Source organism: Vidua macroura, chromosome Z (assembly GCF_024509145.1).
Source record: "Vidua macroura isolate BioBank_ID:100142 chromosome Z, ASM2450914v1, whole genome shotgun sequence".
Lineage (NCBI taxonomy): Eukaryota > Metazoa > Chordata > Aves > Passeriformes > Viduidae > Vidua > Vidua macroura.
In genome coordinates, this window is record NC_071611.1 from 51,143,822 (window position 1) to 51,158,576 (window position 14,755).

At 37.2% G+C, this 14,755-nt stretch overlaps 1 long non-coding RNA gene across 1 annotated transcript; it reads left to right on the top strand.

Annotated features, from left to right (window-relative positions):
- Window positions 1-2,019: 2,019 nt before the first annotated feature.
- Window positions 2,020-13,171, top strand: LOC128821920 (uncharacterized). The gene is made up of 3 exons (XR_008441271.1): window positions 2,020-2,181; window positions 9,442-9,473; window positions 10,606-13,171. It is a non-coding gene; the product is annotated as an uncharacterized LOC128821920 (long non-coding RNA).
- Window positions 13,172-14,755: the final 1,584 nt, after the last annotated feature.

Here is a 14,755-nt window from a genome sequence, read left to right on the forward strand (position 1 = left end):
GTCATCCTGATCCCCTCAAATTCCAGACAATATTGAGGAAATTCACTAGATTTCCAACTTTTCCTGCTGTCTTCAGTAACTTAAAACTGAGCGAATGTAGAAGCAGGATAGGAAGGCACATAGGAATCTAAGAATAAACTAAAGAAAATTTACTTTCAATTCAACATCCACTACAAGGTACAATGAACTCTCCCTGGATTTCACTAGCTAACAAGACATAAGTTTAATGAAGCAAAGCTCTTGTAAAAGCTGCAGAGAGATTAGGGACATTATTAAATAGGCAGAGAAGGACATGGCTTTCAAAAATTTCCAAAAAGTATTTGCCCTTGCTAGTACTACAGGACTTTTGCTTAGATGGTCTTTTGGAGCAAATATACCCAGTATACACTTTCTAAGTAAAATAATAGGAAGGATAATATTGCTCAAAATAACTTCCTTTTTTAAAATGTTTTTATAATTTCTTCTATCATGAACTATTGTCTTCTTTCCCACATCCCTCTACAAACATCTAACACTGAACACTACAACTCTGTGACCACCAAAATGCTTAGGGACTTTGTTGAGGCCTTTGTTCATCCTAACATTTAATGGCAAGCTTTCATCCCGTTATTTTGCCTTCAAAAATGAGCCTTTGTGCAAGAGCAGACCATCATTTCCATGTGCTATGGGTGGAATGAGTCTTCATCCAAACACAAACATCCACCCCTCTCTCCATAGAGACCAGAACAATGACTTACTAGAAAAACATTAGACTTGACTGTCATCTCTCAGGTTCTCCAGAAAAACTGGGGTCCAAGACCTGAGTTCTCCGTCATGGTTGTCATACAGCGTTGTATATATCTTTATGCATGAGAATGATCCTATTTTTAAAATATTCATTGTATGTATATAATTTTTAGAAATAAAATGTTTGGGGTATTTTTTATGCTGCTCTTCAGCTCAGACATAAAGAAATGCTAATAATAAAAGCAAACTGTAATTTCTTATTTTTCCATAGATTTAAGGATCTCAGCAAGGTCAATAACAGTGTATTTGTGGTGCCTATCATAGGTGGGAAAACAACAGATAGAAGACAAGCTAGGGTAAATAAAGGACTTCCAAGAATTTAAACTTTTTTTGATTTATCTAAACTCACACCGTAAACCAAAGGACTGAAATGTGCCCTTGTGCCAGGACAGGGATTTATGACTACAGAGGAGCTCAGCTTTTCAGCTGGACAGCCCAGGAGCCTGAGGGGATGCTCTTGAGCAAAGGAGGAGGAGGCAGCAGCATGAATTCATAATGTGCAGGGAAGACAGAAGAGAAGGAAATATTTTTCAGGCAAAGGTGCTTACAGCCAGGGGCTCCATGGCTCCATGAAATCTGAGCTAACATACTGAATCAGAGTGAAATGAGACTGAATCAGTGATGTCAGCCTCTGGGAAGGAAAGAACACTCCCCTCACAGGGGAGTGGGGGAGTCAGAGAAAGGTGTTTTGCAGATACGACAGTTTATGGTGTGGATGTGCACGTTGACTGTCAATACTCCACAGTGGCATTTGACAGTGAGAAACCTCTCTTGCCAAACATGCACAAGCAGCATCCTCCTGGAGAGACATCTTTGACTCCACTCACTGAACTGTTACACCGCCCCACCTCCTCAGCCACACGGACTGGCGCAGGGGAGCAGTTTCGGGCAAAGGCCAGGAAGGTGCCAGGAGGATGGCACGGGTTGCCAGAGTCAGGGGACGCGGTGCAGGACGGCGGTTGGGACGCTGAGTGCCGACGGCGGTGGGGGTATGCTAGCTGCAGGCTCCGACAGCATCATCTCCAGGGCTGCACCTCCGCCCCCACCTCCCCCCCGCCCCATACCCCACACGACGTCAGCCAGCTCTTTTTTTTTTTTTAAGGCGGGTGTTTCCCGCAGCCAGATGGGAGCATGGGTCCCTCCTCTCTACCCACGCCTCTTTCACTGTTCCTGCGTGGTCTGGATGGGCGGTGGGGGGAAGGGGAGCGTTTGGTCCGGGTTGCGTGATTCGCCCTCCTTTTGTGCGCTGATTTCTAGGTGTGCTCCGCAGCGAAGGCAGTTTCTGCCATCTCCTATGTGACCCTGGCACAAATGTTTAGAAAACGCGTTAATAACGCGAATGTGTTTGTGTGGGTTTTTCTTAAGCCCATGACAAAGCACTATGAGGTCTGAATGGTAAGTGTTTTGGGTTTTTTTTTTGTTTTTTGTTTTTTTTTTTTTTTTTTTTTTTTTTTTTTTAATGATTGCAATTTCTTCTGGAATAGGGGTTAAAAAAAAAAAAAAAAAAAAAGCAGCAGGCACTATCGGTGGTGGCGGGCGGAGGAGAAAATTCTCGCACGTAACATAAACCTCCTGTCTAGCGGAGGTGCAGGCGGTGGAGGAGGGGGCTTGCGGTGTCCCCGGCGGCGGCGGGCGCGGTCCCCCCGCAGCGGGCAGAGCAGCGCAGGGCGGGGCGGGGCGGTCGGGAGCCGCCTGCAGGCGACCTTCGCTCCGGCGCGCTGCCCTTCGCTGAGCGCTGCTGCGGGACAGCCGCTCGAGAGCTGCGCCCGTGCGCGCTGAGGCGCGGTGTGCGCGGCAGAGAACCCCACCTCCTTCCTGGAGGAGCTGCCTTCTGCGGAGCACTCAGAAAAGAAGCCGGGCAGTGCAGTGAGAGGGCTCATTTTTTATTTATTTATTTTCTCTCTCAAATTGATCTAATTTCCTTAAGGGATGGATGCTTAGAGCTGCTTGAACTATCTAAAGAAATAGCAAGTTTCCTTGCTTCATGATTACCGTAGGTAACTTTGCTCATTGTGACATTTAGCAATAGGTGAGAAATTATGTTGCCTCGTAGACAGTAATAGTTAACTTGGACCGACCTCATTCTGTGGAAATCAGAATAATAGAATATGAGAAGTAGCAGTAAGTATTACTTAACTTCACCATTACTTAAAGCAATACAGATAATTTTCAGCAGTTTTAAATCTAGTCACTATTCTGATGACACTTTTAGGCTATTGAGTGTTGTTGAAAGGACCAGAATTTACCTGTAGCCTAAAGTGATGTACTCTAAAGTGAGTCTAACTGAGTAGAAGAAAGAGAGAAAAAATGAAGTCTGCCCTGGCTGAGAAGACTTCAAACTACACACTTCATAGCTGTAGCTATAGTCAGTGTTGATTTTTCCTGTAATCATTAATATTTATTAAACAAGGTTTTGGTTTATTTTATATTTTAATGTTGTCTATCCAAAGGCAGTAATGTTCAGATGGATATTTTCCACAAAAACAGCTAGGTGAACACTGATGTATTACAGAATTAGTTTGCAGTGTCTTCTGTTCAAAAATACTTTTCTTCCTCTGAAAAAGTCAATAATCCATAAAATATATGAGTATATTCAGTTTAATATTCATTAGGATTAGTAACTTCTGCACAGTTTTATCCTGTGCCGGCTGCAGCTGAACTGTTCTAAGAGACTGCAGGTGGTAAACCGTGGATGTATTTCTGTAGCCATAAACTTGCATTTCTTTTCTTCCTATCATAAAGGCTGTTTCTCCCCCACATGTAGTAATATTCTCCTTTTATGGCAGTGGCACAGAATTTAAGTGCTGTAAATATTTATAACTTTTATGCCTTCACTAATGGATCACCTTTTATTTTTGTCATTTTAAGCACTAAGAAGGAGAAAAGTGGTGATCATGGGCAGGAAAGGATGCTGAATTGCTCAGGAAACTCAAATAACTAAAAGGGAACTCATTTTTCTGGCATATATACTCCATAAATGTCATAAAGTTCATGGGTAGGGAGTAGATAGGTTTACCTGTGCCTGTGGTCCGTCTGTTTTCGTATCACCTCTCACAGAGATGCTCTCAAACGCAGAGGCAGCAGCCACCCTTTGGTGCTCTCTGCCCAGAGCTCACCCATTTGGCCGCAGTGTAGCAGCATAAGCAGTACATTCATTTACCCTCACCTGCATCTGATTATGGAGATATCACAGGTTATGCATTAGTGACCCTGTATGTAAAAAAAAAAAAAAAAATCTCCAAACCACCACCAAACAAACAAACAAACAAAAAAAGTCATCTAAGAAATCTAAGAATGTTGTAGATAAAATTCAATCAAAACTGCTGAAAAAGATTGGCAGTCAAGAAAACTGGAAGACTCATGGATGCAGTATTCGATAGATTTATCTTGCTCGGAAGTGATCATGTGTTTGTCTCAGTAGATGATTATAGAGGAAAGGCTTTATTTTCCTCAATCATTAGAAATACCTAGGGAAAAAATTCTGCATGCTTGTGCAAACACATTGTGTATGCTACCTTGCTGAAGAATATGTGGATGAATGGTCTGATGAAAGTGTAACTGAAAATCAGAGCAGTGTATGTGAGCAAAAAGTACACAGAGACTTCCTGTGTGAAATTACTAGGGGTGTGGTGGGAAGCATATGTACACACCTTAGGGCAGACAAGTAGGAAATGAGTTTAAATTCTTCTGATATCACACTTCCTAACTTCAAAGTCCAGCCTCAGTGTGAAAAATGACAGTTAAAATTGAAGGGCAACAGCAAAAGTACCAGAACTACATCAATTAGGAAAGAATTTCTTGAAAATTTATGGTAAAGGTGATTTTCTGAAGCTTCCTGGTCATCCTCTTCTGCTTCCTCAGGCCTTTCTAAATAATTTTTTTGGACTATTTCCTTCCCAAGCCACCTATAATTTCTGAAAGCCCCTGTTAGTTGCTAGATGCCAAGTACCAAAAATGCACAGAAGACATTGATATTTATTCTGTTAGAATAATTAATAGTTTCTTGTTTGAAACTTAACAAAACAAGGTAGTGAGAACTTCTTGTTTTAGTGCCTTAATATAATTAAAAAATAAAACCAAGATCAGTTCAAATTCTTTCCTTTCTGCCAAAGTATTTTTATAACTTCATGAAATCTTGATCTGTAATACTTTGAAAGTTTCTGTTTTGCAGATTATATATAATCAAAGCATGAGTTCATATTGAACTACTTGCTAGTTCGAGCACTAATTTTTAGTAATGGTTCTCCTCAGAAGAGGGTTTGAAATTTTGTGAGTCAAATTTCTGAATGGCATTGCTTTGTCTATTTTTACAGAAGAGATTGAAAGTAATGGAAAAATAAGATTTCAGTTGTTTGGGGGCAGTTTCCATCTTCAAATAGTGCAGATGTCTATTAGTTAGAGATGTGAGAATCATTGAAAATTTATCTTAGCTTCAGTCATGAAGTCACTGCAGCACCTTATATATTTTCAGCTTAGTTAAGTGCATGCTTAAGTCTACCACGTTCTAAGATTTCACATGCAGGAAAATAAAAAAAAAAATTAAAAAAGAAATCACATTGCTTTGTTTCGGAGATATCTGGGTCTTTTTAGACAAATATTATTAGAGCCTAACTTTCCTAACTTAAATGTTTGGTGATTCATATAAGGAAAGCTGTTGACCCAAATCCTGAAAATAATTCTGCATGTCTGTAAAGTTAAAAAAAAAAACAAAAACAAAACAAACAAACAAACAAAAAAAAAAAACCACAAAAAGCCACCCAACTTTAGACATAGTCTTAGAGAAGTGCATATATCTTTAATTCTCTTTAAAAGTACTGGAGGTGCATCATGAATTTGCTTCCATTCTCTATTTATAAGAGGGTATTGATGTATACACTTGCAGAGCACCATGCCTCATATTTACTACAAAGAACTAATTTTTAATTTTGACAGGTCCTTGAAATTAAAACCTTTAAGCATCATGGGAGTGCAAAACTTTATACTTTATACTTAAGGGCGTTAAGCCACCAAGCCTTTTAAAACCTCACTGCTTGAGACTTTTGGTTTTTCACATTTTGGTGACATTATGATTAATACTTCAAATGTCAGGCATTCAGAAACCTCTGGCAATAGAAGAACATGTACTTAAGTATCTGTGAAGGAGAATCTGTATTAATATGAAACCATTTAGGTGGTGGAGAGTGGGATTCATGAGAGCTGTATTTTTCTTGGAAGTTTGCTTCACAATTTGTATTACTCACCCTTGGTCTTATTTGGTGCTGTGGTGACAAAAATGTCAGCCTAGTTTAGCTCAGCAGAAATAGGGCTGTATGGATTAGGAATTATAGTAGATATAAAAATCAGGGTTAACATCACCAGCGTGATACTCTACTGAGTAGTCAGAAAGTAGTTATTGATTCTGTGAAATGTATATGATATTGTTCAGTGTGTTGGGAATGTTGTGGTGCTGTGCTTGTCTTGGAGTCCTGTCCCCTGTTCACTCAATTCTTATGTTTAGTCAGAGAGTTAAAACTGACTTTTCTTCTAGAAATGAAATGCTCACACTCAGCTGTATCTATGGCCACAGAAATGCAAAACTGGCACATTTCTGAAAACTGCTATTTTTTAAAAGTATGAGATCGAAATACTAGATGTCATTATCAGTACCAAGAGACACCACCACATATGACCTTAGCATAAGAACAAATCTACAAATATTACCATTTCAAGCACTTTTATTTTCCCCCAAGAGCACAATTTAATGTGTATAAAGTGTATGCTGCTTCAGTGGCTACTTTTTCTACAATGTGTCGTAGCTGCTGGGGTCAACATGGTCTAAAGTAAAGCTGGTTATTCCCTCTAGGCATGATTTTACACTTTCTTGTTCCGGTAGCCCTATTGACCATTCAGACAATTTCAGAAGTGATAATTTATAAACAAAGTGGCAGGAGTAGGCATTGAGACAAAGGAAGTAGAGGATGTTATTTTTAGCTAATATTTACCACTGAATCAAGGTTTTGGTTCTGAGCTATAAGATTTTAATGCTTGTTAAGTTCACTTTGTCTTTCTAATTATGAAGTGTTCATTAAATCAGGTTGGGATATTTAATCCAGATGATGTAAATTGTTTTAATATAACTTGTTTTAATGTAAGTCTTTACATAATTGTTTTAATATAAGTGTTTAATATTTAATGTTAAAAATTTAAATTTAAAAAAATTAGGAGGCCAATATGGGAGGGGAGAGGGGAAGACAGAAACAAAATAAGCTCCCTGACTCGTGTCCCACTGTCAGTTATGATTTCTTTAAAAGTGAGTGACCACTGGATTTCACATTAAAGTGAATATGCTGTGATGAGTTTTTACATCCCATGGCACACTATGTTGCTCAAAACATGCAGCATATGAAACAGATGGCCTGGGAGGACTGTCAAAAAAACCTATTGGGCCTTCTCTGGTATTACCTTAAAGCAAAAGAGAGGATGAGTAAGTGTGCTGTAATTTTTGGCTTTAACACAGCGTTCAGAAAGTTCAGTGTCTGAAGGCATGCCTACTCAATCACAGTAACACATATAAAAACAGATACCTATTTGAGGGTAATAAAACAATACAATTATTTGAAATTGTAGGGATGAAAGGAAGAATGAAAAATTGCAGTGGAAAAGGGAGCAGACTTTTTTCAAGATGCTTATCACAGGACTGAGCAATGCAGAAAAATAAATTTAATCAGGACTTTCACATGATATTTTTAAATATTTTTGTGTACAATATAGTAGAAAGTAAGTCCTGCAACCTTTATTTTTTTTTAATTATGATTTTAGACATCTTCTTGTGAAAGTAACGGTTGTGCCTCCAAGACCTGCTTGGTTATGGCTTCAAAATTTCTAAGCATGTAGAATCTTCTAAACAAGGGCAAGCAATGTGTTTTGTACTAGAGGCATAAAAATCAGACCATACTGTATGAATATGAGTCTGCAAGACAGTGTCTTTTTAGGAGATATTTCATGTACTGGTAGTATTAAAAATAGTAAGCCATCCAAATTCCTCATATTCTTGTCCACAATAAATTTTTAGAAGTAGCTGTTTTGTTTTGTTTATTTTTTTTTAAATCCCATTCCTGCAGCTGCATACTGTCTTATTTAACCTTGACTGAGAACAACTAGATCTGGTATTTCAATTCAAAACTACTAAAAGTAATAAATATTCAGTAGTATTAAAAAAACAATTCCATCTTTGAGTTCACAGTTTACTGAAACGAAGATTTGTTTCCAGAAGCTAATATTACTAAATAACTGTTCAAAATGTGGACATTGCAGCATAAGTAAAATTATTTTCTTACTCATTGCTGAATTTCTGTTAACTATAAAAATGACCATACAAAATGATCATTGAAACTGTAAATGATCATAGATACTGTAAATTTTGGAAACTTTTTTTTCTTATTTGTTGTTAATTTCTTTTAAGTATTATCATTGTTCAGTTGTCTGATAAAACTGAGATGTTTAACTGGCTGTATGCTGCTCAGCTATATTTTTATTTTTCAGCTCTGGAAAGTCATTGCACAAGACTGCAATACAGTTATATCAGAACTTTGGGAGATAAATATCGCTAAAATGATGTTATAATGCTGAAGTTTATCTATTATTTTAAAAATGCACCTTTAGCTTATTTTTACTTACTCTCTTTATTGGCAATGGGTTTTCATTTCATGTTTTAGGAAAATCCTATAAATGTTGTTATGCTACTACTTCAAAAAGGGAGAGAAAGGAAGAAACATGTGAAATACTCTTGTACTCATTTTGTTTGTGATTTTGAATAGCTTTCAAATTAGAATGATTTTCTCAGATTTTTATAGGCTTGCCCAATCCAGCTGTATATTTTATATGCTAATTTAAGTTCTATTTTTGTTCCCCTTGGGATTTAGAGTGATTATAATTGTTGCTCTTCAAAAGCCAAACAGATGATGATTGCCACTTCAGGAATATACCAAAAGAAACCAGCTTTCCTTAAACCTGCTCATCCACTTCATAATAATCTCCATTTTTTCTCACTAAGAAGCAGACAAATGGCAACTGCAGTTCGCTGAAGCCAGTTCAGTTATTTAAACATCACTTTACTGAGATAACAGGAGGTGTTAAAGCAGAAGGCTTTTCAAACACTAAGATGTAGCCAGTGCTGTAATAAGGATGCCAAGTGGAAGACCACACCCTTCATGTCAGCTTGAAATACAATGCTAGAGTCCAGGGACAGCAGAAGTTGCTGTGAGCTCTGCTGGACCTGGGACAATTTCTGGAGTACAAAACATAGAATGACAGTGATTTTGCAAGGTATTTTCTTGTCTGTCTGCTCTGCAATACCAGCTTTGATCATAGGTTCACTCTTAGTATCTCTCACCCCCAGTGACATTTGGAATGAGCTGGGCTAGACCAGAGGGTTTCTCTAGAATTTGTTTCAGCAATAAATTTTAGTTTAATCACATGGAGAAGCTTTGCAGTGAAGATCAATGCTGGAGAGAAACGAATCCCTGTGAATTGCAACAAGATGCTACAATATCTGTTGGTTCATGAGCACTGGCATAAATAGGGATGGAAAGACTCAGAGGCTTTTCAAGATATAGAAATATGTAGGCAGTTCTTTACATAATTGGTTAAAAATCTCATATATTTGTATTTTTGCAGGTCTCTTCTGATGTTTTTCGTATCTTATAAATGTAAGTAATGTTGCTGGGTTTTTTCCTACCTGCTCTCTGAAGTTTGATTCCTGCAGTTTACAGGAAGAAGACTGACCATATGTGTTGCCATTTGTCCTCTGCTGCTTTGTTTATGCAGGCAATCAGTGACAGTGTCTCTATATAAATCACAGTTTACCACTCAAGGGGGCTGATACAAAAACAGTTCCATCATCAGTGTCTTCTTCAAAGACAGACTGCAGCAGCTGTCTTAAAACATGGATCTTTCACTGAAGAAAGCAAGAATCTTTCACAATTCTGATCTTCCACAGGTCACATTTATGCAAAAGAGATGACCAGGAAAAAAAGCAAAAATGCACAAAAGGAGTAATTTGGTTTTTATTTCTTAAGTTTAAAAACCTATACAAGAGCAGAGGTTAAACTCAGACAATTATCAGAAAGTCCTTTTTTTCAATTATGGAAGAAAAACTTCTGTCAACCCATGCTTTTCTAGCTTATCCAGAATGTTACAGAGCTTTGGCTATAGCAGTGTAAGCTGAGAGAAAAATTGCATGGCCTAGAGACTGGAGGGGGGGGGGGGGGGGAAGGCCTTTAAAATAGAACAGAGCTGAAACATCCACTAATTGCAGTTTTGTTGGTACAGCATGGGAAGTCATAAAGTCTTGTAAACTCACAATGCCTTGTCAGAATCAGCAGTGTAATCCACATCTCCTTGAGACCAAAAGGCAGAGGGTACAATCCCAGACCCCAGGCAGCAGACTGCCAGGAACAGAGCTTTCCCTTTTGATCCCAAGCAGCTGTATTCAGTATGGCCAGCAGTTCTGGGGCCAGTTTCATCTCCAGCTAGAGTGTCTTAGAACCAGATCAAGCTTCCCATCTAATCCAGGAGCCACAACAGTGAGATCTGCTCTGGAAGGATCATTGTGCCCCTGTTAGTTACACACACTGGACTGGGTTTTATAAACCTACATTTTGAAACACTGGCTGAGTGATAGCAGAGGTGCATTTCCTTTTGAAAACTACTTTTAAATGAAAACATTACTTACTTCCCCCAAAGGTTTGATACTGCATCTACATTTGTCTGCATTTCTGTTGTTTAAGGACAAGTTTTCTTGAACTGAGCTGTTTTCCTCCCTTTCTCATGCTCTGGCAGGAGGATTCCAGAGGCTGCAGCAGCGCATTTCCTTGTGCAGGAAAATGAAATGGGTTGCCAAAAGAGGAACAATGACACGGAGATCAATCCTATCCATAAGGCAAATAAAGAATAGGTGACTGATCTTAAAAGCAGCTAATGTAAGAGTTTATCAAAGCTATCACCTTCTTCTCATTCGTTATCAAGAAATGTTTCATGTCACCATTGCCTAAAAATCAGAGCTCAGCCCAGGACAACATGGGTCAGAGAAATCCTGAGCTGTGAATCCTATCTCCATGTTTTATCTGTTTTGCTTTGCTCTTTATCCTCTGTTGCTTAATATGCATGTATATTAAATTAAACTAAAAGTGTATTTAGGACTTAGTTTTCCCATTGTTGGTAATTCAAATTTGTATTTGCAAAATGTCGTGCATTTAATGAGGAAAGGAGCGTGAGGTTGCAGATTGTAGATTGTAGAGAATATTGTACTAATTCTTTTTATAAATGGTTTATTAAACAAAGCACTACATCTAGGTTCTAAATTTATTACCTTTCCTAAGGTAGCTTAATTGCATATCTACTTCCTAAACAGTTCAAGATGTGTTTCTGCACTAGTGATTTTGCAGTGTAACAATGTGCATTCTGCCATATCACTCTCAGATCAAACACCTTTGCAGACAGTGCATTTTCACAATGGCAAATGGTACTTCAGAGTCCTCTTTGAATGCTGGCCACAGTACATACTTCTAGTAGCAAAGTGCTCTTAGACTTTGCAGCTGAAGAATATTGTAGGCATCTTCTTTTAATCTTGCTTGTTTCCTTCTTGTTATGTTATCATTCAGAGTAAGCATTTTGAGCCAAATTAACATGGAAGGTATTGAAAGTATATGCAAAATAGGCATTGAAAGAAAACTGTTCAAATGCAGAATTTTTCATAATTAATGGAAAACCACAATTTTTCATGTTATGATTACCCCAATAGGATGGAAAACAACAGTAATTGTAGCTGGCTTTTTTTTTTTAATTGATTTTCAGGGTTTTTTTCCTCAATGGTAGATATTTGATCTTATTGCCACATTGTCTACTTCTGGTGTGATTTCCTTGTTTAATTTAGAACCAAAATTTGAAGACTACAAAACATTCTTACAGAAGCAGTAAGCACTAATAAATTAAATGTAATGTTATAAGAAATTGTGAAGATAATGCCTCAGTACTTAATGGCTGTGAATATAAATTGACTGGGTATGTTAAGAAAGAAGGTTTATTTTAAAAAGGTGGTATCTTTACTCTCAGGTCTGTTTTACAGAGTTCTGTGAATTGGGAAAAAAAAAAAAAAAAACAACAGAACAGAGAAAATGAATGTCTATTCTAAATAATAACAATGAAACCAAAGAAAGAAATATGAAAAGGCTTAACTGAAAATTCTTGGCATAATAGGAGTTAAACAATGTAAGAGTAGAAGGAATTCTTCTTTCCTCTGTAACCTAAAGGCAGCATAGTAAGAATAAAAAAATGTTCCACAATATATAATGTCAGAATAATTAATGAAAATAACTGTTGCTACTTGAACAATTTAAAACCAGCATTTTACATTATGGCAATTGACTTATGATTACTAAAGCACTTCATAAAGCAACAATAATATTTATTTGAAACTGCAGAATTAAGAAGGTGGTACGTTTGATGTACATTGCCAGTCCATTTGAAAACAGTTCTTCCATACAGTACAAAAATAAACTCAGGCAAAATTATACATGTATAAGGTACATGTGTTAAGCAACAGAAGTTCTTTGCAGTTAAATAGATGAGAATTGTTCTACACACTTGACTCCACTCGCTATAAAAATTTCCATTTATCTCAGTAAGATTACTGTAACAAGGAGAGCAAACTATGTGTTGCAGTTTCCATAGTGTTATGGCTCTATATCACTACTCCTATATCTTACCCAAATGGAAACTAAAAAAAGCCATTTTCCACAACAGCAGCAAAACTAAAGGCAAGGAAGAACACATTCTGTCCACTCATTTAGTCTATATAAACCTCTGGAGCTGTAACTTGGTTTTTAAAGAAAAATTTAAAAAGCATAAAATTCTGTAGTTAACTTTTCTTTTTGTCCAAGAGCATTTGACTAATCAAGACAATACTGGGCTATGGCTGAATCAGCACTTTAAAATCAGAGCTGGGAGAAGCAATAATTATTTAAAGACTAAACCCAGCTCTGTAATTTTTAATAATCTTGTTTCTCCTTGTGTCAATCTTATCAAGAATGAGGAAAGACATAGCCTTGTGGACTGAAGAGAGATGTTAGAGGTGATATCTCCAAACAGCAGCTGTTCAATTATTCTTAACATGCTGTGGAGATGCAGGAAGAGCATCCCTGTGGAAGCATTAAGTTCTAGGAGAAAATACTGGTTTTGCAGAGTGAAAAGGATATGTTCTGAATTCATTTGGTGCTTCCCCACCTCCTCTCCCAAGCTTAAATGGGGTAATAGTTCTTTTTTTTTCAATTTGCTATGTGTCTCCTTATATGTCTGTAGTCTCTGTTTCTTCCTTGTGTATTAAAAAGGCAGTCTTTCCCAATTTGAATATCTATAGTCTAAAATACTTTCTTGACTCCTTTTCTTATTTTTTCATACCTCCGTTTTCTCTCACACTACTGTTTCTTGTTTTCTGCCCACACATTCCAGGCACTGGGTGGTACAGCATTGTACAACCTAACACCAGTTTATGGCAAACTAGGTGATGGTGCCGCAGAACAGGCTCTAATAAGCAACTTTTTAATGCTTATGACTTATTAGCCTTTTTGTCCTGTGTTGTGGGAATGGGCATTACTTTAGTAAACAATCTTCATCAAAGTGTGCAACTAAATACTGATTTTCTTAAGATATGTATACACTATGTATATCAACACATACTATATAGAAGCTATGGTGATTCTACACAGGTACAAACAATAAATAGTTGATATCTCTATCTCAGTCTTCCATGGAAAATGCAGTATTCCAAGCAGAAAAGACTGCAGAATAAGTGACTCTCTGAACATCATATTACACAGTCTATCTGCATGGCCAACAATGCTCATTTGCATAGTTACTGGATAGTAGGCGTTTAGGACCTCAAACACCCAGTCAAAATACAAAAAAAAACCAAAAATATATTAGCCTATTTGAGCATGCTAAAGAAACATGGGGGAATCTAAATGCATAAAACAAAGACTGGGAGAACTAGCAAGATTCTATTTGAAGGCAAATAAATGCTACATATCTGTTAGAAAGTGAGAAGATGGCTGTAAGTTTCACTATTCAGTTCTTTTATTCTGGCTCTGAATGCTCATTGACATTTACAGGGATGCTTTACAAGGATTAAGGAAGAACTATAGCAAAAATATTAAAATAATTGGAGTGTAATTTTGTATTTGCCTTTTGTCTTAGTGTAGCAGCTAGGAGCACTGATTATGTGGTAGGTAGAATAAATACATCTGGTATAAATCGTGTCAGTTTCAGGATTTGCCATGCAGGGGAAAAGAGGAAAAAGGCTGTGGATGGAAAGGCTAAGTAAGCCTTTTTACAGTATTTTTCATAATTGTGGCTTAATTGCATTTGTTGCTTACATCCTCTTTTATGCACATTGGAATTGTTGATCTCATATCTTTTGGAATAGCAGTAGGTTTCCATAATCAAAAAGCAATATCCAGTCATCCTGTAATATTAATTTCCTTTTTTCTCCCTGTCACCACATTAAAAAAAACCAACAAAAACAACAACAAAAACCACAACCCCCCCCAAAAAAATGCAAAAAAACCCCAACCAAACAAGCAAAAAACCTCAACCAAACAAACAAAAAAAATCCCAAAAAAACAAAACAAAACAAAACAAAAAAACCCAGAAAATAAGTTAAGTTCCAGGTGACTAAAGGTAAGTTGAAGGAGGCAGGCAAATCTTAAGTTTGCAAAGCAAATCTGAGTAGCAAAAGAAACTTTACAGCTTCTTGGCCCATGACATGACTATTATCAGTTTTGTGTTAAATATGACATGATTTAAATCCACTTTAAGCCTCACAATGTATCTTCTATTTCCTGTAAGGGATGAGGAAAATAACATGATAGGGGAAAGATTGTGGAAATCACACTATTATGAAAATACTGTTTCAAACCAGTTCCCATCATTAGGA